Source organism: Hyperolius riggenbachi, chromosome 12, assembly GCF_040937935.1.
Source record: "Hyperolius riggenbachi isolate aHypRig1 chromosome 12, aHypRig1.pri, whole genome shotgun sequence".
Lineage (NCBI taxonomy): Eukaryota > Metazoa > Chordata > Amphibia > Anura > Hyperoliidae > Hyperolius > Hyperolius riggenbachi.
Window position 1 is genome coordinate 174,260,140 of NC_090657.1, and position 27,234 is coordinate 174,287,373.

General features: G+C 45.0%; 1 protein-coding gene across 4 annotated transcripts in view; it reads left to right on the forward strand.

Annotated features, from left to right (window-relative positions):
* The window catches only part of MYT1 (myelin transcription factor 1), a 485,419-nt gene that overhangs the window by 115,006 nt on the left and 343,179 nt on the right, over positions 1–27,234 (forward strand). For 2 of the 4 annotated variants that reach the window (XM_068261871.1, XM_068261873.1), the window contains one exon: positions 7,573–7,638. The gene's annotated coding sequence lies outside the window, so the exon portion shown is untranslated. Of the gene's footprint in view, positions 1–7,572; positions 7,639–27,234 lie in introns of those variants that run through there. The other 2 variants (XM_068261870.1, XM_068261872.1) reach the window with 1 other exon arrangement.

Consider the following 27,234-nt stretch of genomic DNA (forward strand, 5'->3'; position numbering starts at 1 on the left):
TATCAGAGGTGATAACAGTCAGATTAAACAGAGAACAATGAAACAAAGAGCAGATTAGGTGTTTACTGTCATGTTCCCACTGATTAATAAGGCAAAATACATGAGGGTGCTTCGTCTCTGGTTCTCTTTAAATATCAATGTAAAGATGAAATATTTTTTTATTATTTTTTTTAATTATAAGCTTGTAAATAGTGATGAATGCAAAACTGAAAAATTGCACTTTTATTTCCAAACAAAATATTGTTGCCATACATTGTGATAGGGACATAATTTAATCGGTGTAATAATCGGGACAAATGGGCAAATACAATATGTGAGTTTTAATTATGGAGGCATGTATTATTTTGAAACTATAATGGACGAAAACTGACATAATGAATTTTTTCAGTTTTTTTCTTATTCTTAGTGTTAAAATGCATTTACAGTAAAGTGGCTCTTAGCAAAATGTACCACCCACAGAAAGCCTAATTGGTGGCGGAAAAAACTGATATAGATCAGTTCATTGTGATAAGTAGTGATAAAGTTATAGGCTAATGAATGGGAGGTGAACATTGCTCGGATGCATAAAGTTAAAACGACTGAAGGCTGAAGTGGTTAAAGAGGCACTGCAACAATAGAATGTACTAAACTGTTAGGCTTTGTTCACATCATAAAACGCAATCGCTGACTTCAGCGTTTTGCGATTTTGTGCACAATTTTTTTTAGTGCCTCCCAGCGCTTACCTGAGCGTTGCGATTTTTTGTAAAGTGCTTTTCTAAGCGCTTTGGCAGAGCAATTCGTTTTTTCACTTCCTGTTGTCAGTCAGGAAGTGAACTGTTTATGAAATGAATAAATACAATGTATTTATTTATGAAAGCGCTGGGGAAATCGCTATACAAAGAGCTTTTTCCCTATACCTTCCATTGAGCCAAATCGCCCCGAAAATGGTACAGGCAGCGCTTTGGTGGGCAGATCGGAATTGAACCGCTCAGATGTGAACACTCTCATAGGGAATCATTGCATAAGCGCTTTTATGGCGATTTTAAAAAACGCCACGCTTATAAAAAACCGAAAGCACCCTAGGTGTGAACAAGCCCTTTGTGAATTTTACTGTAAGTCCTTTGAGGATCCACCGCCTTATCAGTTCCTATGCCCCAATCTCCACTGCAATCTTCACCTGATATGCCTGGTCTCCCAGAATACTCTGGGAGCAGCATTCTGCATAGCTAAACAGCCTAGGCTAAGTATCACTAGGAGGGCAGGGCTACATATCAATCTACAACAATATATAGATATAGGGAGTGTTTCTGATGTTGAAACTTACCATAAAAGTGGGTATCCTGAAATAATGTATTGCTTCTAGTATGTGTCATTACAGTGCCCCTTTAATGTAGTTTCTAGTAGCAGGGCTGTTGAAAGGTGCTAACGTTCCTTCCTGCAACGACTGCCTGTTGGACACACTTCCCATGATTCCTAGCAGTGCCTGTTGGCTGTCTTTACCTTGTTGACAATGCTGAATATACATAATTGGCATCAGTTTGTAGTTCTGCTAGGCTGATAAAAGGATAGGTGGCACAGAACTTACGCCTAGAGCAGCCTTTCTCAACCTCTTTACCCTGGAGGAACCCAGAAAATAACTTTTCGATCTCAAGGAACCCCTGCAAACAATTTTGTAATCTCGAGGAACCCCTGCATTTATTTTTCCCAAGGCATGGTCTTTAGAAGTAGGTGAGGCTGTTAATTTCACTACCCCCTATTACACTGCCACTCATTATACTGTGCTCATTATTATTCTGACCCCCAATTTAGTGCTTCTTTTTACAGTACCACCTATTATAATGTTCTCTATTATACTTCACCCACGATGGGGTAAAATGCCAAGGAACCCCTGCAGAGTCCTCAAGGAACCCTGGGGTTCCAGGGAACCCTGGTTGAGAAAGCCTGGCCTAGAGTCACAGAACTCACGCCTAGGTTCACAGAACTCAGAAAGATGTAAGCAGAGGAGGAGACAGTGGCAGTGGCAGAAAGGTGTAAGCAGGGGAGGGGATAACCTCAGTGTCAGAGAGTTGGGAGTAGGGTAAAGGACAGCTGCAGTGTCAGAGGGGTGTGAGCAGGGGAGGGGATAACCTCAGTGTCAGAGAGTTGGGAGTAGGGTAGAGGACAGCTGCAGTGTCAGAGAGGTGTAAGCAGGGGAGGGGACAGCTTGTGTCAGAGAGGTGTAAGCAGAGGAAGGGACAGTGGCAGTGTAAGAGAGATGTAAGGAGAGGAGGAGACAGTAGCAGTGTCAGAGAGGTGTAAGCAGGGTAGGGGAACTCTATCAATGTAGAGCTAATACAGCAGATAAAGGAGGTTCTGGATTGGTCAAGAGGGAATGTTTTATGGAGGGAATGGGGGGGGGGGCAAGTGGCTGTACAAAGAGCAATAACATTCTTTGTCAGGTGGGAGAGATCATGTGAAGAGGGGGATCCCTTTCCAGCAGTCCTGCTGGCAGCTACAAAGTTGTCCAATATTGGAAAATTGCACTAATACATAATTTTTTTTCCATATAAACTGTTTTGCGGATTTTTTTCAGCTGCTGTTACATGAATGATGTAGCAGAATTTTCACTATTGTTGTCCTTTTAATTCACAGGGAGGGAGTCCTTCCCCTCCAAGCATTGTCAGCGTCTATTTTTCCTGGATCCGACTGTGAACAGCTGGGAACCGTTCCCTCGACGCAGCCGTGAGCCTGTCACAGATTAGCGCTGAGTAATTGGCGTATTATCTGTATCCAATCTTCTGCCAACGACTCAGATTGACCTTGGCAACCCGTCCTTGTCACAACATAGACAATGAAAACGGGATTATGAGACGTTCTGCTGTTCTTCATCTACAGCCATAGTTCAGATTCAGCAGTTAGGGGAGAACTCCATCGCATTGCCCATTAACAGGAAGAACGTTTCTCATTTTATATTAGTTTAGGAATGTTTTATCCTTCAAATATTTTTCTGCACTCTCTCTAGAAGGAGGAAGAGGCGGGAAAACACAGGATACAGTAGAAGGAAAGAGGACCTGTCCCATCAGACTTACAATCTAAGAGGTGAGGGAACACAGGATACAGTAGTAGGGAAGAGGACCTGTCCCATCAGGCTTACAATCTAAGAGGTGAGGAAACACCCGATACAGTAGTAGGGACGAGGACCTGTCCCATCAGGCTTACAATCTAAGAGGTGGTGAGGAAACAGGATACAGTAGGAGGGGAAGAAGACCTGTCCCATCAGGCTTACAATCTAAGAGGTGGGGAACACATGATACAGTAGGAGAGAAGAGGACCTGTCTCATCAGGCTTACAATCTAAGAGGTGAGGGAACACAGGATACAGTAGTAGGGAAGAGGACCTGTCCCATCAGGCTTACAGTCTAAGAGGTGAGGAAACACCCGATATAGGAGGAGGGAAGAAGACCTGTCCCATCAGGCTTACAATCTAAGAGGTTAGGAAACACCCGATATAGTAGGAGGGAAGAGGACCTGTCCCATCAGGCTTACAATCTAAGAGGTGGGGGGAACACAGGATACAGTAGAAGGAAAGAGGACCAGTCCCATCAGGCTTACAATCTAAGAGATGAGGAAACACCCGATATAGTAGGAGGGAAGAGGACCTGTCTCATCAGGCTTACAATCTAAGATGTGAGGGAACACAGGATACAGTAGGAGGAAAGAGGACCTGTCCCATCAGGCTTACAATCTAAGAGGCGAGGAAACACAGGATACAGTAGAAGGGACGAGGACCTGTACCATCAGGCTTACAATCTAAGAGGCGAGGAAACACAGGATACAGTAGTAGGGACGAAGACCTGTCCCATTAGGCTTACAATCTAAGAGGTGGTGAGGAAACAGGATACAGTAGGAGGAAAGAGGACCTGTCCCATCAGGCTTATAATCTAAGAGGTTGGGGGCAGGAGGATAGGATACAGTAGGAGGGAAGAGGACCTGTCCCATCAGGGTTACAATCTAAGAGGTGAGGGAACACAGGATACAGTAGGAGGGAAGAGGACCTGTCCCATCAGGCTTACAATCTAAGAGGTGAGGGAACACAGGATACAGTAGGAGGGAAGAGGACCTGTCCCATCAGGCTTACAATCTAATGCTGGGAATACACCATACAATTTTCTGTTAGATTTACCTGCCAGATAGATAAAGTTCAACATGTTGGAAATGTATCTATCTTACCATCTATCTGCCGAGCAATTAGGCATTCTTCTACTCAGCAGGAGATAAACAGAAGACAATGCACCAGAGATAACGACCATTCTCTACAGAAAATAATCTAATTATGCATTCTAACTGAAAATCTAACAGAAAAATCGAAAGGTAGCCATATACTGGTCGATTTGCCATCAGATTCGACCAACAGATAGATCCCTCTCTGATCGAATCTGATCAGAGAGGGATCGTATGGCTACCTTTACTGCAAACAGATTGTGAATCGATTTCAGCCTGAAACCGATTCACCATCTGCTGAGCTGCCGCTGTCGCCTGTCCCCCCCCCCCCCCTCCCCCCCATACATTACCTGAAGCCTGGTCCCGGGCATCTTCTCCGCATCACGGCATCCGCGTATAACTTTCTGTCACTCCAGTGACAGCGGAAGTTCCAATAGAGCGCCCTCTATTTGTACTTCCGCTGTCACTGCAGTGACACAGGAAGTTATACACGGATGCCGTGATGCGGAAGGTGATGCGGAGAAGATGCCAGCCGGGAGGTGATGTGGAGAAGATGCCGGGAGCCAGCTTCAGGTAATGTATACCTGCGTCGATCGTACGCCGCTAGCGATGCGCTCCTTACCCGCGGGCGATCGACGCTAATTTCCCGCATGGAGCAATCGACGGGACCGATCTATTTCGGGTCGAAAATTAGCGTTTAGCGTGAACGATGTGACAGCAGATTCGATCCCAGTGACCGAATCTGCTGTCGATCGGTGGGTAATCGGCCTAGTGTATGGCCAGCTTAAGTGTATTCCCAGCATAATGCTGGGCATACACGGCGTCGAGGGAGGCTTATTAATCGAGTCTGATGGCTCGATTGATCATATCCGACGTGTCTTATCACCACAGGGATCGATTCCGCGCTCGATACCCACGGGCAGACAATAGCGGCGAATCGAGCGGAAGATAAGAAGCGCCGGCGGGGAAGAGCGGGAATCGAGTCGGGCACACGCGCGGACGAGCGGGAACGCGGCGGGAGTCGATCTGGCGGCTAATCGGCCGCCGGGTCGACCCATGTATGCCCAGCATAAGAGGTGAGGGAACACAGGATACAGTAGGAGGGAAGAGGACCTGTCCCATCAGGCTTACAATCTAAGAGGTGAGGGAACACAGGATACAGTAGGAGGGAAGAGGACCTGTCCCATCAGGCTTACAATCTAAGATGTTGAAGTTATTTCACCAGCACAGAGATCTATTACTTCCCCCTACTTCTTCGCTTTCTGGATGCTGAATGCATTCTGAGGATAAGGTGTGAAAACCACTACCGTGAGAAATCAGCAGAGGGCAGGCGACTGACCTAGAGCCCTGAAATCCTAGCTAGTCTGCTGATGAGAGAATGACAGGCCAGGATCTGAGGAGGGGGGGGGGGGGGGGGGGGAGAAGACAAGGCACAAGGATTCAGCCAATATTTACTGAGTGAGTCACATTCTTCTGTACATCTTGTTACTTTACCAGCGTTCATCTCTCTACATCCAGCATTCAAAGGTCACAGCACTGCCACAAGGGTGGAATATCGCTGATATAAGGCAGCGAGGGGGTTTTAATAAAGGAGATGTACCGAAGGGTAGTGATGCTGAAACATGTTTAGCCCAGTTGTTCCAAGTATTAAGAATTTGGTAATTCTAAAATCCAGACGCCACTGAAATAATCTATAGTGGAAAAAATCTAGTTGTTTTTTCTGGTCTCTAGAGAGAACCTACTGCAGCCATATGCACCAAAGGTGATGGGAAGACCCCGCAAGTCTGGGAAAGTGTTGCTGTATAAAAGCAAATGGGGACGGAAGGAGGGATGTGTGGAAGGCAACATGTGAAAGATGGAAGTTCCTTCAATTTAAAGTGGCTCCCCATCAACATATACTGTAGAAGAAAGAAAGTACTATATTATACTGGATACCCAATGCCATGGTAATCATCCTGGTTTCAAGGGGGTTGTAACATTCAAAAATAAAAAAAATTGCCAAAAAATAGTGCCCCAAAAATATATGCAAACCTAACTTTTTTTCCCTATAAGTCCCTTCCTTCCCTCCCCCCCCCCCCCTTTTTTTTTTACATGGACTGGGTGCCTTTGCCTAGCTATGGGAAGTACCAGCTGGATAGAAAGCTTCCAATTTCAGATAAGTTAATTACACTTATGACCAGAACTTAATTGAACCCCACCTCCATTTGAAGAGTTTACACAGTGATTTACAGAGAACCCGAGGTGGGTTTTACAAATCCTATTAGCATATAATGCCCAGCCTCTGTTGCTATATTATCTCCCCCCAGGCCCCCCCTACGCTCTGCCCCCCAAAGTAAGCCGCCGTGCTAGCAACACGCAGCATGTCGCCAGCAGGCTGTTTACATGTACACTGTCACTCTCCACTGCTCCCCCGCCCACGTCCCTTCCCTCCCCGCTGATTGGAGGGAAGAGAGCCGAGCAATGAATCTCTATGAGAAGGTTCATATCAGTGCGGTTTGTGCGCTGTGCGTGCAGCAAATTTTGGGGCGATTTTTCCTCAATGGAAGGTATAGGAGAAACACAAACGCTCACAAAAGCGCTTTGTGCAGCGCTTGCGTGAGCGTTTTTTTTTTTTTTTTAGAATAAATACATTGTATTTATTATTTTTTGGGTCAAAGAGTTCACATCTTGCGTCAGGGAGTGAATGACAAAACCGTTCTGAAAAAGAGCTTAAAGTGCTTTTACCAGAAACGCAGCACGCTGTGGAGCACCGGGAGGGGGGAAAAAAGCCCACAAAAACGCAAACTGCTTGCGCTTTCGATTTTAGGTGTGACTGAGGCCTCAAAGATTGTTTACAGCATAAAATATACTGGCACCAATAATAAATGCTAGCAGAACAGCATTCAAACAGTTAAACACAATACTTTGTTCTTCAGTGGAAAGCTCCTTGCTTCAGTGGGCAGCTTCTGGCTGCATCCAAAGAGGTGATAACATTATCTTTTGTTTACATTCCTTTGTCTGGTGCAATTAGCATACAGCCAGCAGCTGCTGAAACTGAACTGCACATATTGTAGTCCGGAGAGAGCTGAGAAGTGATCACTGGATACATTTTAATATATAATTATAGCAGCTATGCCGTACGATGCAATGGCAGCTTTCAGAGCAGATAAACTGCACTTTGGGAACTTGTAATTTGTAAACGGGCAATATTACTTGTGCACAAAAGCAAATATGATAACTGTATGGGAAATAAGAAGTAGGAAACACATTTTTGTTGAATATTATGTCAGAGTTTAATCCCTGTTGTAGTATGAGAAAAAAATATATGATATTCGAATGGGAAAAACGAATTGTTGGCAAAATAGATATGTTTCTATATTTGTACGGCTGAATGATGTTGTTGTTTTTTCTGCAGATGGAAATCGTGGAAGAGATGTCTCCTTTGCTCTTTCCGGATTGCCTGCTGTCAGTTCATTAGCGGGTAAGTGCTGCTACCTATTTATAAGCACAGCCTAATTAAACCAAAAGATATTGCTATATAACAAGCCTCTGCTACATGACTGTCTGCCAGACATGGATTCTGTGCAATGCATTCTGGGTTTTATAAGCGGTCACTACTCTAGAATCACAGGAAAATAGCTGAAAATTCATTCTCAGTACGACAAATAACACGTGATTTTGATGTTAATTAGACACATTTTCTTGTACATTAAAGGGACACAGAGCTGCAAATAAAAACGAAATTTGGACTTACCTGAGGCTTCCTCCAGCCCCCGTAGCCTGCAAGGACCTCCGGCGTCCTCTTGGTCCCTTCCGTGGTCCCGCTGGAGGCTCCGGTAATCGGTGACTTCAGGTGAAGCGTCCTCACGACGGTCGTCGTAAAGGTCCTGTGCATGCATGGTTCAGTCTTTAGAGAACTGCGCATGCGCAGGAAGCTTACATGGAGCAGCATGATGATGCGCTGGGGCCACACATGCGCGACTTCACCCGAAGTCACCGATTACCGGAGCCCCCAGTGGGACTAGGAGGGGGAAGACGAGGATGCCGGAGGTCCTTTCGGGCTATGGGGGGCTTGTGAAAGCCCCAAGTAAGTCTAAATTTAGTTTTTATTTACCACTCAGGGTCCCTTTAAAGGTAACGTAAAGTGAGAAGCAGAGCTGGATTAGGATGTAATGGGGCTCTAGGCAAGGCAGTAGATTTGGCACCCCCTTGAGGTCCTTTTGGTTAGCTGAAGTGGAGATAGGTGGCAGGTGGGTTCCTTGACAGTAACTAGGCCCCAGGCATCTGCCTAGGTTGCCTGGTGGATGATCTTGCTAAGGTGAGAGAAATATGGAGGCTGCCATATGTACTTTCTTTTAAATAATGCACATTACCTGGCTGTCCTGCTGATCCTCTGTCTCTAATACTTTAAGCCATAGACTCTGAACAAGCAGGCAGATCAGATGCATCGGAACGGAGCGGATCCCAACAGATGAGAATGGATCCAATCTTAACCTATGGACCCGTTTACATCTGTCTGTTCAAAGGTATCCAATCCACTGAACAGACTGTAAGTTTCCTGCTCCACCAATTTTTCCAGACAGCTGAGCCCAGCGAAACGGAAGATGAAGCGCTGCAATGGGGGCAATGAGAGAACGGAATGTTTCTTCACACTAGTGAAGAAATGACCGTTCTAGGGGGCAAAATCCACTTTGGGGTTCGGGGGGGGGGGGGTCATGTGGGGAAACGGAACAGAAGCAGCTGAACGGAAACAGTGGCAACGGAATGAAATGGATCAGATCGACCGGTGATGGGATCCGTTTTCATGGATCCATTTGCCACTTCAACGCAAGTGTGAACCTGGCCTTACCCCCCCGCCCCCACCCCATTGACTAAAGGCAGAGCATTGCGCAGCCCTAGCGTCTTAAGAATGCTGTCGGCACCGGTGTTCTTCTCTTCAGCAGCTTTGCAGTGTCCTCCATGCACGACATCTATGTGTCACCTGACCTGATGCAGGTCAGGTGACACACCGGGGAGCCAAATGAGGCTGCTGGGCGCATTCGCATGCCGCTACCGATTCGCAACACTTTGCTAACTGCGGTAGGAACATCCCCCATTCTCCCCACCAGGCATGCCGGTTAGTTGAGACTGCCGGATGCCTGAGTTCTGGATAACAAGGACTCTACTGTACTTTTTTTTATTTAAAGGAAACCAGAGACGAGAAAAAAAGTTTTATACATACAGGGGGGCTTCCATCAGCCCCATGCGCTGGAGGAAGCCCCAGTGCATGGTATCTCTCCGGCGGCTCTGGTATCTCTGCGGCGGCTGCTGGAGAGATACGTAGAGAGCACACTTCCTCTTGCGCAGACTCGCCATGAGTAGAGGAAGTTACGAGACCTGGTACTGGAGATGCAGGCAGTGGAGGATGGCAGCATGGAAGCAATCTGAGCGCATGGGGCTGGAGGAAGCCCCAGGTTTGTATAAAACTTTTTTTTTTCCACTAACCCTCCAGGACAGGTATAAATCGAGACTTGGCCCCTCCCAGGAAACAGGAAACATCCACAAGCCTCTCTATAAATAAAAAAATCCGTCAGGTGATCGGCAGTATGGATGTTTCCTGTTCCAGGGACAGGTCTCTCTATACCTGCGCTGCATGTCCTGGAGAGCCTGGGTGGCTAAGGGCTGTTGGCGTGGCGGAACCTGGAGGACAACTAGCTGTGGTGAAGTTGGGGGGTGTCCGCTTACCTCTCTGAAGAGCATTGTGGTGTTATCGGGGGAGAGAGGGCCGCAAATGGAGTTCTTGGATATGGCAGGCGCCGCCGGCTGGACTGACGAACAGGCACGCTGCGGGAGTAGGCGGAGGCTGAAGCGGGCGCAGCGTGCCAGACGCTAAGATGGCGGACGGTGCACTTCCGCTTCCGCGTGTCGTCATTTCCGCCCGCCGGAATTAAGAACCTGCGGCGTTCCTCGCGTCTCTGCACTCGTGCAGGACGCAGTATGGAGGCACAGTCAGCACCAGTATCCGGAGCGAGTCAGGCGGCTCCTGAGGAGGATCTGAGACAGGAATCAAGGGATTCCAGCAAGGTATTGGTCACAAACAAACGGTGGTTTATGTGATGCCTATGCTACTATGCTGCAGAGATATTTAATGCGGACTGCTGCTAGAGGAACTTTGTATTAGTGATAATCTGATGGTTAAAGATTGTATCACTTAGTATGCTGATATTTTTTGTTGCTAAAACCCAGTTGATGAGTTGTTTAGTGACAGTGGTTTTTTGGGGTTTTTGTGTATTGTTGCAGGCAACTCCAGCTTCAGGCTCAGGTTCAGCTCCAGCATCAACAGAAGCATCAGAACCTGTTAGGCCTAAAAAACGCTGTCCCTCTTGCAATATAAAACTGCCAGTGTCTTGGAAGAAATTACTATGTCAACAATGTGCAACTAGAGTATTGAATGAAGAATCTGCAGTAGCTTATAAAGATTTCCTTAGGATGGTGCGCAAGGAAATGTCTGATTCCATGAAAGTTTTTAGGGAATCAATGTCGGCTCAAACTGTTGTTAATCAACCTCCAATTGTTATTACACAAGTACCGAGTGGTTCTGGAACTATGTTCCCAGCCACCTCAGGGGCACAAACAATATTTCAACCTATAAATATTGGTCAAATGGCCTCAAGTATAAACTTACAACCACCAGTTATGCCTGTGGAACAGCCGGGGGCAGTCTCTGCCATTCCCATTGATACACCGGTAGAGGGGCAGATACCAGGGGCAGAGTCTGGTCATAAAAAGGCTAGAACTAAAACAGATCGCCCGGTGCTATCTGATTCTGAACCAGAAGAATATTCAGAGGACATTTCTGAATGTGATTCAGAGGATGAGGTATCAGAAAAAGATCAGGATAAGCCGTCAAAATTCAAATTCTCGGCTAATGAAACGGATGAGCTTTTAAAAGCTATTTATGATTCATTAGGTCTGAAACAAGATTCCCCAGCGTCCATGTCTGCACACGATGCTTTATACGCAGGTATGGAAGGTTTAAAGCCCATGGTCTTTCCTGTTCATCCATCTACAAAACAATTAATTGATAGTCAATGGAAGAACCCAGATAGAAAAGTTTTTTTATCCAGGGGTTTCAAAAGAAGATTTCCCTTTGCTGAGGAGGATTGCAAACAATGGGATAAATGTCCCAAATTGGATGCAGCCTTCTCACAAGTTCATAAGGAAAATGAACTATCTTTTGAGGATCTAGGATTCCTAAAAGATCAGTCAGATAAAAAAGCGGAATTCGCGTTAAAAAAGACGTGGTCGGCAATTTGTGCGAATTTTCGTCCAGCTGCCGCAACCACTTGCGTAGGTCGTACATTAGATATGTGGATGCATCAGGTAATGCATCATATTAAAATGGGATCTAGTAAAGGAACTATTCTTAATTCTTTCACAGTAATGTTTAAAGCTATAAACTTTATAATTGATGCAGCAACGGAGTCAATTCGTTTAACCGCTAGGGCTGCAGCTTTATCTAATGTAGCCAGACGGAATATCTGGATTAAAACCTGGGAAGGTAGTAACATATCTAAAAGTAAATTATGTACCATTCCCTTTTCAGGGGATTTGTTATTTGGGCATCAACTAGACGAAATACTAGAAAGATCCTCAGATAAGAAGAAGGGATTTCCTAAGAAAACCCAATTCAGACCAGGGAAAAGGTTTTTTCGGAAAAACCGTCAAGGCAATAAGCCCAGGCCACAAAACAAACGTAAGTCCTGGTCTTTTTCAAGGGAACAGAACAGACCAAACGCCTTGTTTGGAAGTTCAGACCCTTCAACAAAAAAACAGCAGTGACAACGAACTGGCTGTGGGGGGAAGGCTGGCCCTATTTTACCCACAGTGGCAAAGGTTTACAACCAGCCCGTTTATCCTCAGTCTAATACAGTCAGGGTATCACATTGTGTTCCATCAAAAACCTCTGACAAGATTTATAGTGACAAAACGATTTCAGGCAGTGGAAGAACAGATGGCTATAAGTTCTATTCTACAAGATATGATTCTAAGGAAGGTAGTCACTTTGGTTCCAATCCTGGAGCAGGGGAGAGGTTTTTACTCAAGGATTTTCCTAGTGAAAAAACCGTCGGGGAATTACCGTCTCATATTAAATCTCAAACCTTTAAATCCATTCATAAAGCATCAGAGTTTCAGGATGGAGTCAATTTTTTCTCTCAGGAACCTACTGACAGCCAATTGTTTTATGTTAAGCATAGACCTCAAGGACGCATACTGGCATGTCCCGATCGAGGAGAAATCTCAAAGATTTCTCAGGTTCGCAGTGAAGGAATCCTCAGGGATAACCCATTATCAATTCCGTTGCCTCCCTTTTGGCATAAAATCCGCTCCGAGGATTTTTACCAAAGTGATTGCCGAGATAGTAGCAGATCTCCACAGGAAAGGGATCATGATTGTCCCTTACCTGGACGATCTGTTGATATTTGCAGAATCAAAACAAATACTGTTATCTCAAAGAGAGATTGTGGTGCAAACTCTCCAGCAGGCGGGATGGATCATAAGTCTGGAGAAATCACAGATGGATCCCACACAGAAGATACTGTTTTTGGGATTTTTAATAGACTCAATTCACCAAAAGATGTTTCTACCAGAATTGAAAGTTTTGAAAATAATACAGCAAATCCAGAATTTCAGACAACTAGAAAGTATATCAATCCGAGATGCCATGAGATTACTGGGACTGCTAAATTCAGCAGCTCCAGCAGTCCAGTGGGCAATGAAGCATGTTCGAGTATTACAGGCATGGATCCTGAAGAACTGGAACAAGTCAATCCAGTCTTTGGATCTCTCAATACTAATACCGGAATCGGTAAAGGAAGACTTACGGTGGTGGATGAATCCTTGCACACTTACCCAGGGAAAGTCTTGGAGTTTTCCAACTCAAATAATCTTAACTACAGACGCAAGCATGTCAGGTTGGGGGGCTCATGTTCAGGACTTCAGAGTGCAGGGTCTCTGGCAAAGTCATATGCAGGGTCAGTCTTCAAACTACAGAGAATTGATGGCCGTGAAATTAGCTCTAATAGCAACACAGCACATAGTGGCAGCAAAACATCTGCAAGTAAGAACAGACAACTCCACAGTAGTAGCGTACATAAATCGCCAAGGTGGAACAAAGTAGCAGAAATTGATGAATCTTTCACTAGAGATATTGGACTTAGCAGAGCAAAATCTTTTGTCACTTACAGCAATACATCTGAAAGGATCATTGAATACACTAGCAGATCTGCTCAGTCGCAAACAGTTGTCGAACATGGAATGGGAATTAAACCAGGAGGTTTATCGATGGATAACAACAATCTGGGGCAGTCCAAGCATAGATTTGTTTGCCAACAGGGACAATACCAAATGTCATCAGTTCTATTCCCTGAATACCAGAGACAATCCAACAGCGATAGATGCCTTGGCACAGACATGGGATTTCGAACTGGCGTTTGCCTTTCCACCACTGAATCTTCTACCGTTAGTACTGAAAAAGGTAGCAATATCCAAAGTAACATTGATTTTGATTGCACCAAATTGGCCGAGAAGATCATGGTATCCCATGCTTCTCAAGTTGAAAATAGCGGAACCAGTACTACTTCCGTTTCTAGAGAATTTAGTGTCAATTCGGGGGCGAGTTGTTCCACAGCTAAACAAATGGAAATTAACAGCTTGGCTACTGAGGAATTAATTCTGAAGAGTTATGGACTATCAAATAAAGTAATAGACACTCTGATTAAAAGTCGTAAGAAGAATACAAGAGCAATATACATGAAATATTGGAAAACCTTTAATCTGTGGAAAGAACAGACAGGGTTTAAAGCAAATGAAATTGCTACCGTACTTGAATTTTTACAAAGTGGCGTAGATAAAAAATTGGCCTTAAGTACTATTAAGGTCCAGATATCAGCACTTTCAGTTTTTTTGGACAAGCAATTAGCGGTGCATCCGTTAATCGCTCGGTTCATCAGGTCAGTAGAAAGGAACAGACCTATTCGGGTTAAGCCATTTCCAAAATGGGACTTATCAGTGGTATTAAAGGCCTTGACCAAACCTTCGTTTCAGTTTTCACCTGATATGGATTTACGGTTATTAACGTTTAAAACTATTTTTTTGGTAGCAATTACATCGGCAAGGAGAGTAAGCGAGTTGGAAGCATTATCTTGTAGAGAACCTTACTGTATTTTTTATGACGACAGAGTAGTATTAAGAACTAGCGCAGAGTTTATTCCGAAGGTAGGAGACATTTTTTATCGTTCTCAAGAGATTGTGTTACCAAGCTTCTACCCGATGCCGTCAAATGACAAGGAGGAAGAACGACATCATTTAGACGTGAGACAAATGCTGTTAAATTATCTACAAAGAATTCAAAGTATAAGGAAGACGGAAGCTCTATTTGTAAATTTTACTGGGAAATTGATAGGTCAGAGGGCTTCAAAGAGAACAATAGCGAATTGGATAAAGTTATGTATTTTGGAAGCGTACAAGGTTATGGAGGCCACGCCTCCTAAAGATCTTAAAGCGCATTCTACCAGGGGGACAGCGACAACTTGGGCCTTCAGAGCTGGTGCTTCCCCGGTGGAAATCTGTAAAGCAGCAACGTGGAAGAATTTGGGGACGTTCATGCGGCACTACAGATTGGATCATATATCGTCATCGGACCAGGACTTCGGTAGAAAGGTCCTGCAGGCGGTCAGCCCACCCTAAGGTTAGTTTCTTGGTCATCATCTCGATGTATACCTGTCCTGGAGGGTTAGTGGAAAAAACTAAACATTAGCTTACCTGGTAATTTTATTTTAGGTAACCCTCCAGGACAGGTGGGGTAACCCGCCCATATAACATATAATTATAACTGTGTATAATATGTTTACTCTAAAGATTGGTATATATATATATATATATATTTACATGGTATAAATAGTTAGGTGTCAGGTAGTTTAGACCTGTTTGGTTATTTTCTTGCATAATACTGCCGATCACCTGACGGATTTTTTTATTTATAGAGAGGCTTGTGGATGTTTCCTGTTTCCTGGGAGGGGCCAAGTCTCGATGTATACCTGTCCTGGAGGGTTACCTAAAATAAAATTACCAGGTAAGCTAATGTTTAGTTTTCTTGTCTCTGGTACACTTTAAGACCGCTTGGACAACTGGAAATAATTGTGTGTGACTGTTGCAGCCGCCACCTCCATGCCCATCACAGCACGGGCAGGGGACAGGCGACTGGCCGCAAGAATTTCAGGTTTTATTACTCACCAGTTTTTAAATACTACACACTGACAGGTGATCTGTTCATATTATAAGACCGTGATAGTCAGCGAGATACTATATATTCCATTTTTCTTGTCAGTTTGCTGCAAACTGTATGCAACTTGGATTTGGACCAATCAGGATTGATTACAGCTTGTTTTCCTCTCCATGCACAAGAGCTTCATTCAACTGGGCATGCTCAGACCTTACTCACACATGCCCGCTTGTACACGGCAGGAGCCACAAGAAACCTCTATGTTTTGTTGAGTGGACCGGTGGGCTATGGAAACATCCGGGAAGTCTCTGGAGCATCTTGAGGCCGCTTTTACACTGGTGCGTTGCGTTACCGTTTTACCACAGAGTAACGCTAAACCAATGAAAGGCTATGGGGCATTTCATGCTTACACGCACAGTGCAATGTGCCGGAAGTCCTCAATTTGCCATTCAGGTGACGCTGGAGCATCTGTGCGGTGATGTCCAACATGTGCGGTGACTTGCAGCGACCGGAAGTCATGTAAGTCTATGGCACCGCACATATTTTAACCTTCTGGGCACCGCCCAACGTAAATCCTACGCCGCACTTGTGGCTGCCTAACTGTGATACGGCGTAGGATTTACACCGCCTGCTTATAGCGCTCCCGATGCAATCGTGTGCACCCTAGAGGGGAGATTAAACTGTCATATGACAGCTGACATCTCCCCTCAGTGATCAGGAGCCATCGCAATTGGCTCCTGGTCATGTGATCACTACGATCGCAGTGCTCAGTGTTAGTAGCGGCGGTAGGATGGGAAGAGGAGGACGGGCACTGACCTTCCTAACGTTCCCCCGGCAATCGCCAGTCCTCTCTGCTCTAGCCGGCATCCCCTCCTGGGACCCGGAACTTAGCGGCAGTACGAGCGCGGATGCCGGCCAGAGCAGAGGGGGCTAGAGCTGCTCATCGCTGCAGCCTGGGAGGTGAGTAAAGGCTACTGGCTACGCTCTGGACAGTTTTTCTTTAAAAAGGACAACTGAAGTGAGAGGCATATGGAGGCTGCCATATTTATTTATTTTTAAGCCATACCAGTTGCCTGGCAGCCCTGCCTCTATCAATTTTACCCGTAGCCCCTGAACAAGCATGCAGGAGAACAGGTGTTGCTGACATTATTGTCAGATATGACAAGATTAGCCGCATGCTTGTTTCTGGTGTTTTCAGACACTTCTTTTTTTTTTTCCGTTGACTCATGCATCCTAATAGACCAGCAAGACTGCCAGGCAACTAGTATTGTACAAAAAGAAATAAATATGGTAGCCTCTAAATATTTCTCACTTCAGTTGTCCTTTACAATGAAAATGTAATGACATTACGAGCAACGTATTCAGGTGAAAAAACATCACAGTCGACACTCGAAAACAAATTACCCAACAGATCCCCTTAACAAGATAATCTCCCCTTATGATTCATTAACCCGAAACGGCTTATTTTATTAAGCGCCTGCCGCCTCTCGCCTATAATATTTATCCGCATTTTGCATGCATTGTTTACCAGGCGAAGAAGGCAATTTATTCCGTAATTACAGCGAGCGTTGGAGTGCGTAATTGCCCATTATGCCGCCAAAGCCTGGTACTCGTAGGCTCAGAAATTCTAACAGGTATGAAGGATTATTACTAACCAATCAGACAGTCATGAAGAAGTAAACGCCAGTGACACTGCCGATCCAAGGGCCAGATTAATTCGGAGGACGGTCGCCCATTGTAGCGCAGATAGAGATGTTCGGGAAAACGCTGGGAAAATGTGAAGTGAAATACCATCCCCAGTTCAGGGAACTCTTTCATTGGATTCATTAGTTTTAAATTTCACATTTGAAGTTCCATTTATATTTCAAAAAGCTTTATTCAACAAAAATAAAACAATACAGACAGGTTGGCATATGTCACAGGAATTAAGTTCCATTTAATTAGTTTTAGTTGTGGGAAATAAAGCCTTTAGCATCCAATTTATTTAGAAGCTTACAAGTGATCCAGGCCAATTTAGTTTAGTACATTTTTCTTTAATTTCTTATTTGTTACAGTCCCTTGCTTCTAATTAGTACTGCTGTAATGTGTATATATGACCACTTGTCACTAGGAAGCAGTGTGAGACAATAACAAAGGACTTGTGCTTTCAGTTTCTATATTTTCTGTTAGTAGAGAGAGATCAAAGCATTCCAAGAATTTACAGCACAACGAGTTCTACCGGCTGAGGTCAAAAGCAATGTACTTATCTCAAACGAGATCATTCCTTTGAAGCTTCTAATGGGTTAATAAATACCTGGTGCGGTGTCCTTTGAAGCTTCTAATGGGACAGCTGGACAGCTTTCTTGCCATGCTAAAGGTGGCCATACATCTAGCGATTTGGCTGTAAGATCGATCATTCAATTCGAAAAATTGATTGTAATTCTTGAAAATAAATGTAAAAATTGTATTGTGTGTGGCCCGAAGGCAAAGACCGTATTATTTACGTTTAAATAGATTGTTAACCGAAGTAAACCAATTCTCATAACAGCAGCCAGGGATCATCTGTTTTCCGTTTCTTCTCATTCACTGGAATCTCTTCCCACTCGGCGAGACTTCATCACTGCCAGCCCGCTGCGATGGTTTTGCCTCGCCCAGCAGGGAATCGCTTTGTTAAGGCAACGGTAAATTATCTGCTAAAAGCTGCTTAGAAGCCACATGTAAGTTTTAAGATGACAAGCGATTAAAAGAGGACCCCGACTAAGACCAATTAAAGGAACCTTCCATTAAAAAAACAAAGCAAGCCGGCTTTCTTTGGTCGATAATGGTCAGTAGCTGGATGTTATGTATTTCTGTACTATGTAGTGTTTGCCTCTGATAGTCATGATGGCGTACATGTAAAAAGGGCACCAAGGTAATTCAGGCGCCGGAAAATAGCTGGTGGTAGAATATCAGGAAAATTACCGATATTCTACTATTAGGCTTTGTATTTACAATAAAAAATAATGGTAATGTCTTTTGCAATATTTTTATTATCCCCAATCTCAACCCATTCTCACTAGAGCCATCCCTTTATGTGTGCCTAACCCTAACCAACCTTTCCAACACCAACCTATGCCTAACCCTCACCAACCCTCCCAACTTATGCCTAACCCTAACCAACCTCCCCAACCAATGCCTAGCCCTCACCAACCCCCACCCCCCAACCTATGCCTAGCCCTAACCAACCTCCTCAACCAATGCCTAGCCCTCACCAACTCCCCCAACCTATGCCTAACCCTAACCAACCTCCCCATCCAAAGCCTAATCCTAAGAGACCCCTGCCCCCCCACAAAACTATGCCTATGCCTAAATCACCCCCTAACATATACCTAACTGTAAATGGCTCCCTAACCTATGCCTAACCCCAACAAACCTCCCTAACCTAAGCCTAACCCTAACCAATGCCTAACCCTCACTAACCTCCCCAACTAATGCCTAATCCTAAGAGAACCCCCCTCCCCCACCTATGCCTATCCCTAAATCACCCTCTAACATATGTCTAAATGTAAATGTCCCCCTAACCTATGCCTAACCCCAACCAAGCTGGTTAGGGAGTGAGTGTGAGGAATAAAAAAGTAGTGCACACAACATAATCAAGTATGCTTTCCTGGTAGCTGGAAAATGCCGACCTCACCGACCCTGAGGGCCCTTTCACACCTGGGTATTTTTACCGCACCCCACGGCCAGGCAATGAAAGTCTATGGAGACTTTTATAGTTCCGCGGTACGGCGTGACGCAACGGACGTGACATTTTTGCCACATCCCCGACCCAGGTCCAAACCTACGTTAACGCTGTGGTGATGTGTCGACTATGGCAACGTGTGGGGGAATGAGAGGTGTTAGAGAGGGGAGGTGAGCTAAGATTACGGAACTGGAATAATGTGTGGGAAGAAGTGAATGATATGTTGTCTCTTTCAGCATTGATTTACTCTAACCTGGAATCATAACTTAGCATTTATTTCTAACTTTAATTGCTGTTATGTTTTGTTGCTCATGTAATAAAATATTATTTGGAACGTTTTTGTTTTCGAACGATGATGCAATCACTTCCCTACACAAGAGGGGACCTATGAATATTCAAATCGATAAATAGCGCAACACAGTCCTGTATTGCAGGTAGACCTGCTCCTCTGTTGTAAAATCCAATATATGCAACTTGTTTAGTTCACAAGCATAAGACCTCCACCACACCCGTTAAGAAAACGACTCACCCTCTACTAAGGCACACTATTGCGCCTTGAGTCCTAATTGCGCCTTGGGCTATTATTGGGTCACCCCCGACCACCTCAACCTGTAGACCACTTGTCAGGATATTTGTGTCACCACGCTGCTTATCCTCTCCTGTTCTATTCAATTTACCACCAAATAAAAACTGCTCATAGCGTAATACTGTGTGACATATGTCAAGTGTACAATGTATTGCACTTACATTTCCTGCAGTTGAAACCAAACATGATTTTTATCATGGGCTCTCCCCCATACCGGTGGCCTTTGGAGGGCTCTCTCGATTATTTCCAAGCGAGTTGCAGATGATTGAACAGCCATTCACTAATCTGCTGTGTCCCTTGGTCTTGCACGCACTCCTCTGCCACTTCCTGGGTACCGCCCGACCAGTTCGTCACAACTGTGACTCAGCAGGAGCTAGGGCCCAGAGTGTCTAGGAGTGCTTATGATGTAATGCGTCCCTCCCATTCCCTTTCAAATGGCCAATCAATATTTCTGAATGTCATGCATACTAATCAAGCGCACTGCTCCATAGCGGCCCGCCGTATTCAAATTCATGAATATATTAAAATACACATTTATTTACCTCCGCATAAAAATATATATTAAAAAACTTATAGAAGACCTAAGAGGTTGTGCATACTCATCTCACTATACCATACCTCACTAACAACCTCTCTGTTAAGGTATATAATCCTACCGGCTTTGCCAACCTGAAAATCTAGCCCTACGCATACAATCTCAATCTGAGCATGCACAACCAATTCAGAGCCCAACAAAGCATCGCACAGGTGAGACTCTGTTTACATATTGCAGACAGTGTCCCAGCATGAATACATACACAGGGCCGGTTCTGTTAACAATGGGGCCTCTGGACAAAATAATTAACCTGGAGGCCCCCCAAATAGGTACCCCCCAACCAAAAAGTGTCAGTAGAGACCCTTTGTTGCAGCCAGATTTCCCCATAGGGCCTCTGAGCCAAGGGCTGACACCCCCTGGCTCTGCCGAAGACCCTGGGGAGCAACATTTAAGTTGGGGAGAGACACCTTGGGGCCCCTACAGGCTCTGGGGCCCTGAGGCAATTGCCCCCTTTGCCTCTATGGTAGTGCCAGCCTTGTACATACACATAAAATTACACTATTAGTACTAATGAATAAGAATGTGGTGCTAAGCATGAATACAAGCCAAGCCATTGTTAGTGTTCCCCCAAAAAACATGCCAAGTTTATATCTATATTTAACTCCCCCCCCCCCCCCCCCCCTCCCCGGCCTCAGGGATCCCATCTCATAAATGTATATAAGGGGACCTATGAAGTTTGGTTTTACCAAGTTGGGTACCACTTGGTAAAACCCGGCTTGAAGAAAAGAAAAAGGATTTGGTGGCTTCCAAGCGCTCACCGTTTTTAACCCACACAGGGGTACATGGAGGCGGGACACTTAGTGACCCTGGAAGCAGCATGTTGCTCCCAGTATTGCCTGAATTCATGGCGAAAATGGTACAGGCGCTGGCCATTCACTTGAATGGACAATGCTTAAACGACAAGCATCGTAGTCTGCCGCCCAGCGCCCGTTCGGAGCGGCCCTTAGTCTGATCGTGACCTAGACGTCCCTCGCAAGAACTACAAACAAGGATTCTGAATTTTGTCGCTCTGAGAAATCGTTCTGCCCTTCCGCCTATCTTGCGGCAGATTTGCGCTGATTTTGATAAATCTCTCCCACAGCGGCAGCTCCCCTTTCTTCCCTCCCAGTGCAGCAGCGTGGATCACGGACGCACAGCAAGTTTTGGAACCGCCGTGACACGCTTCTCTAGTCTCGCAGTTCTTTCTCCGTGCGCTCTTAACCCCTGCGTGACCTCTGCGCTGGCGGCCAGCAACTGCCGCAGATCCCATCTGTGAGGCTAATTGTTTTGTTGTGCGGTGTGGGTACAGCCATCTCATCGTTCCTTATTAGCAGAGAGCTTTATTATGAGCTGTTTACCATCTCGCTAAAAGAGACACTAAAAATAGAAGTTCTGGCTAAAATGCAGAGATGTACCGCGGTGTATGCAGCGCGAGGGGTTATTTACCTGAGTGTTTCTGAGAATCTCGTCTGAGTACTCCTCTTATTATTTATGAGTAGGTAGACTGTTCAGTGTCTTATTCCTAAAAGTGTTTTACACTCTATCACCCCCATACTTCCCTCCACCCCCATCTCCCCCCACCTCCTGTAGAGATCTGTCGGTGGCGAGATTTACAATTCATTGAACTCATTGAAAGTAAATTCTCTGTGTGACCATTTCACCATTTTGAGAGTTTTTGTCAAGATATGAGATTTCTTTTTCCTCCTACACTGGATTAGTTATGTAGAGAAGTTAAAGTGGAACTTCAGCCTAAACAAACATACTGTCATTAAGTTACGTTAGTTATGTTAATTAGAATAGGTAGGTAATATACATTTTTACCCACCCTGTTTTAAAAGAACAGGCAAATGTTTGTGATTCATGGGGGCTGCTATCCTTGTCATGGGGCAGCCATCTTTTTGGTTGAAAGGAGGTGACAAGGAGCATAAGACACAATTCCAACTGTCCTTTGTCCTGATAACCCCTCCCAGCTGCATGCGCTAGACTTCAAATGTCAAATTCAAAATGTACAAAAAAAAAAAAATTGCACCAAAACAGCAGAACGAGAACAACATCCGAAATCCCATCATGCTTTGCACAGCATAAGGGAAAAAAGCCCGGGCAGTTTTCTTCTGTGCAGCTAAAAATGAGGCTTGTATAAGAGAAACAAAGTTCAGATGCTGTGAAACTGTTAAAGAAACACCAAGCCTTTTCAGTGCTGCTGAGTCGAGTTTTAGTCCGGAGGTTCACTTTAAGTCAGATTTACTATAAGGCACTGTAGGCAGGTGCCTAGAGGTGCCTGATGATAGAATGGCAGCTCATTCCCCTCCCCTAGTGTCTCCTCCCTTCCTTCCCTATGCAGAGTCTCGAGCAGAGCGTAAATAAGAGGTTACTGGATTGTTTGGATTGCTACTACTATGGTCCATCACCTTGGCAATGGTGTGGGACTCTAACTCTGCTCTTGCTGCTTAGTGTCACTTTAGGTACCCTCACCTCTCTTTAATGCCTTCAGCTGTACTGCTTCAGGTTATATTCCCAGATTTTTACAACCGTATGTGTCGCTAAATACATAGGGGTTGATTCACTATATCAAATAGTGTGCTTTATCAGAGTTAACATGCCTTATCAGAGTAGCATAGCGAGCCCTACAAATTTATGCCTGCTAATTGGCAATGACGAGAGCTCCGCTTGTCCTGCCCAGAGCCCCTGCGGGTCCAATCACTTTAAGGGTCCATTCACACCAGAAGCGCTTTTCTGAGCGTTTTACGATTGATTAGCGTTTTTCTTAAAACCGCTCCCATTCACTTTCATTAAAATTGCGGGAAAAATCGCTGTGAATTTTGCGTACACAATTGTGATTTTTCCACGATTTTAACGAAAGTGAATTGGAGCAATTTTAAAAAACGCTAATCAATCGCAAAGTGCTCAGAAAAGCACTTTGTGAATGGGCCCGAAAGGACATTATCCACACACTTTGATTGGCCCAATAGGCTGCATGTCAAGTGAGCCGACAGTAGGCGACTAGGCGAGCAGCCAGGGAGGGGAAAGGTCTCTGATCGCCGCTGGAGCTAATGGATGAGGTGAGCCGTACTGCCACTGCTTATACTTATACAATCTGGGCCCTGGATACATGAAGGACCTGCTGAAGCTGCACCACACCTCTCACAACCTCAGATCAGCAAGTTCTATGAACTTGGTCACTCCCAGAGTGCACCTCAAAAAATCTGGAGATAGAGCCTTCTGTCATGCTGCCCCTACTCTTTGGAACTCCCTGCCACACTCAGTAAAGACAGCACCATCCCTGGAGCTATTCAAATCCAGACTGAAAAGCCACCTGTTTAGCCTGGCATTTCCAGATTTATAAAATTCTTCCTCTGTACCACGATGGTCGGAGCCATGCTTATGCGCTTTGAGTCCCACGGGAGAAAAGCGCTTTACAAATGTTATTTGTTGTTGTTGTTGTTATACATGGGAGTGGAGTGGAGTAGGACGGGGGGAATCAGGGACAGAAAGGGACACACGGTGAAGAGAAGGGGACACATGAGGTACAAGGTGGGCACAATAATTGGAAAAGAACATCTACAAAACGCTCCTGGACCACAGACGCACCAGGTTTAGTATTTTTTTTTTTGCCCTCTAAACCTAGGTGCATCTTCTATACCGAAATTATGGTATTAAAAAAGAACTAGTAGTTCCTATATAAAGACAGTTTAAAAATACAATAAATATTCAATAAATAGATATTTGCAGCAATAGGATCCAGTGGCTGAATAAACTTACACCAAACAGATGTGATTGATTAGCAAGGTGACTTGTAAGTTGAAGTGCAATCCTTGAATCCAATGGAATCAGGTGAGGACAGAAGCTATTCTCAGACAGAAGAGAGGAGAAGCTATTCTCTGCTACGAAGGTGGCTGAAGATCTAACACATTGGAAAGACTGAGCACAGCAACAAGACAATGAGTGGCCTTGTTGCATCATTAAATGGAAGGTTCAGGGACTAACTAAAAAAAATAAAAATCCATTTCCACTTACCTGGGGCTTCCTCCAGCCCGTGGCAGGCAGGAGGTGCCCTCGGCGCCGCTCCGCAGGCTCCCGGTGGCCGACCCGACCTGGCCAGGCCGGCGGCCAGGTCGGGCTTCTTCTGCGCTCCATGGTGCGTTTCACGCCGGCACGCTGACGTCATTGGACGTTCTCCGGGCTGTACTGCGCAGGCTCAGTAGTTCTGAGCCTGCGCAGTACAGCCCGGAGGACGTCCGATGACGTCATCGCGCCGGCGTGAAACGCACCATGGAGCGCAGAAGAAGCCCGACCTGGCCGTTGGCCTGGCCAGGTCGGGTCGGCCACCGGAGACCACCGGGAGCCTGCGGAGCGGCGCCGAGGGCACCTCCTGCCTGCCACGGGCTAGAGGAAGCCCCAGGTAAGTGGAAATGGATTTTTATTTTTTTTAGTTAGTCCCTGAACCTTCCCTTTAAGGTCAAACACAGACATTTCAAACCAGACAGCTGTCACCAGATGTGCTGTTTAAAGTGAACCTCCAGACTAAAAATTGACTCAGCAGCACTGAAAAGGCTTGGTGTTTCTTTAACAGTTTCACAGCATCAGAACTTTTTTTCTCTTATACAAGCCTCATTTTTAGCTGCACAGAAAAAAAACTGCCCGGGCATTTTTCCCCTAATGCTGTGCAAAGCATGCTGGGATTTCTGATGTTGTTGTTCTCGTTCTGCTGTGTTGGTGCAATTTTTTTTTTACATTTTGAATTTGACATTTGAAGCCTAGCACGTGCAGCCCAACCCCAGGGGTGATCAGGACACAGGACAGTTGGAACTGTGTCTCCTGCTCCCTGTCACCTCCTTTCAACCAAAAAGATGGCTGCCCCCATGACAAAGATGGCAGCCTCCATGAATCACAAACATTTGCCTGTTCTTTTAAAACGGAGTGGGTAAGAGATTATATTACCTATCTATTCTAATTAACATAACTAATGTAACTTAATGACAGTATGTTTGTTTAGGCTGAAGTTCCCCTTTAAGTTCTTTACCTCCAAAGAGACCAGTAATAACAATAATAATAATAACAACATTTCTATAGCGCTTTTCTCCCATAGGACTCAAAGCGCTTAGGCTCTCTCAGATTCAGTAATTGGTAGTAGGGTGAAGTACTCACACAACAAAAATTATACTTCTTGAAATGCCAAACTGAACAGGTGGGTTTTCAGTCTGGATTTAAACATGTCCAGAGATGGAGCTGTCCTGATCTGCTGAGGTAAGGAGTTCCATAACGTAGGAGCAGCATGGCAGAAGTCTTTAGGACCAAACGTTTTCAGGTGGACTCTGGGTATGAGTATGACTAGATTATTAGTGGATCTGAAATTGCAGGGATTGATACGCAGCTGTAACATTTGTTTCATGTATCCAGGACCCAGATTATGTAGTGATTTAAATGTCAATTGGTCAATCTTAAATAGGACCCTCCATTGTATAGGTAGCCAGTGAAGGGAGTGCAGGACTCGTGTTATGTGGCAGTGACGGGGTTTGTTGGTTAACAGTCTGGCAGCAGTATTCTGTATCAGCTGTAGGCAGAACAGAGCATTACAGTAGTCCAGTCGGGATGTGATGAAGGCATGGACTAAGGTTGGCAGATCTTCTGGGGGGATGAGGTGCTTGATGTTCTTCAGGTGAAAATAGGATGATTTCACCACAGTAGAGATGTGAGTTCTGAAGTTTAAATCCCCATCAATTAGAACTCCCAGGCTACCCACATGCTCAGAGCTGTGTAAATCTGTTCCTCCTATTCCCAGTGGTGAAGATTGCAAGTAAAGTTGTTTTACTGTCATGCGCTGCCCTCCGATCACAAGGACTTCAGTTTTATCTGCATTTAGTCTCAGCCAGTTGTCACTCATCCACTGCTGTAGATGGGCTAAGCAGCCATTATAGTTGGAGTTGGGTCTGTCACACTAGACTTGAAGGAAAGATATAATTGGGTGTTGTCAGCATAGCAGTGGTATGCCAAGCCGTGTTTTTGGATTAGTTGTCCAAGCGGTAACATGTAACTTGTGAAAAGTAGGGGAGAAAGGATTGAGCCCTGAGGCACCCCATACTTAAGTGGTACGGTGGACAGGAAGGGTCCCATAGACACTTTTTTGGTTCTGCCACTCAAGAAGGATTGGAACCAGTGGAGAACTATGCCATCAATGCCGCAGTATTCCTGTAGCCTGCTTATCAAGATGTCATGGTCAACTGTATCAAAGGCTGCGGAAAGATCTAGCAACATCAGGATAGAGCACTCTCCTCTGTCACTTTCCATGAGCAGGTGGTTGCAGATTTGGATTAGGGTAGTTTCAGTGCTGTGATGTTTCCTGAAGCCAGACTGGAATGGGTCATAAATGTTCTTTAGGATTTTGGCTTCTAGCTGGAGGTATACAGTTTTTTCAGTTACTTTCCCCAGAAAGGGAAGGTTAGAGACAGGTCTGTAGCTGGTCATAGAGACAGGTCTGTAGCTGGTCATTGCATCTGGGTCCAGGGAAGGTTTTTTGAGGAGAGGCCTAATGATTGCTTCCTTCAGTAAAGCAGGAAATATTATATATACGGTATAGAGAGAGGGCTGGAAATGTTTTGGTTGGCCAAGAAAGCATTGGACAGCAGAAGAAAGACACAACATGATGACTTCCTTTTTCCAATTAGAAGATGTACTGTGTCACCATCTACTCAGGTCCAGCAGGTGCCAGTGGAACCTCGGGGCACCCATTCGTGTACAGCCTGAAGAAGTCTTGCCAGAAGTGTCTTCATGTTGTAGCTAAAAAGCCAAACCTCTGACAAGTAGACCACTCCTGACTCTGGAATATTTTTCTATAACAGAAGGAAGTTTGTCTGCCTTTGGCTGACAATGGTACAAGAATCAGTGTCTGTAACCAACAGTGAAGCATGGTGGTGTGGCAGGTCTGAAACTGCATTTATGTACAGGGAGTAAGGATTT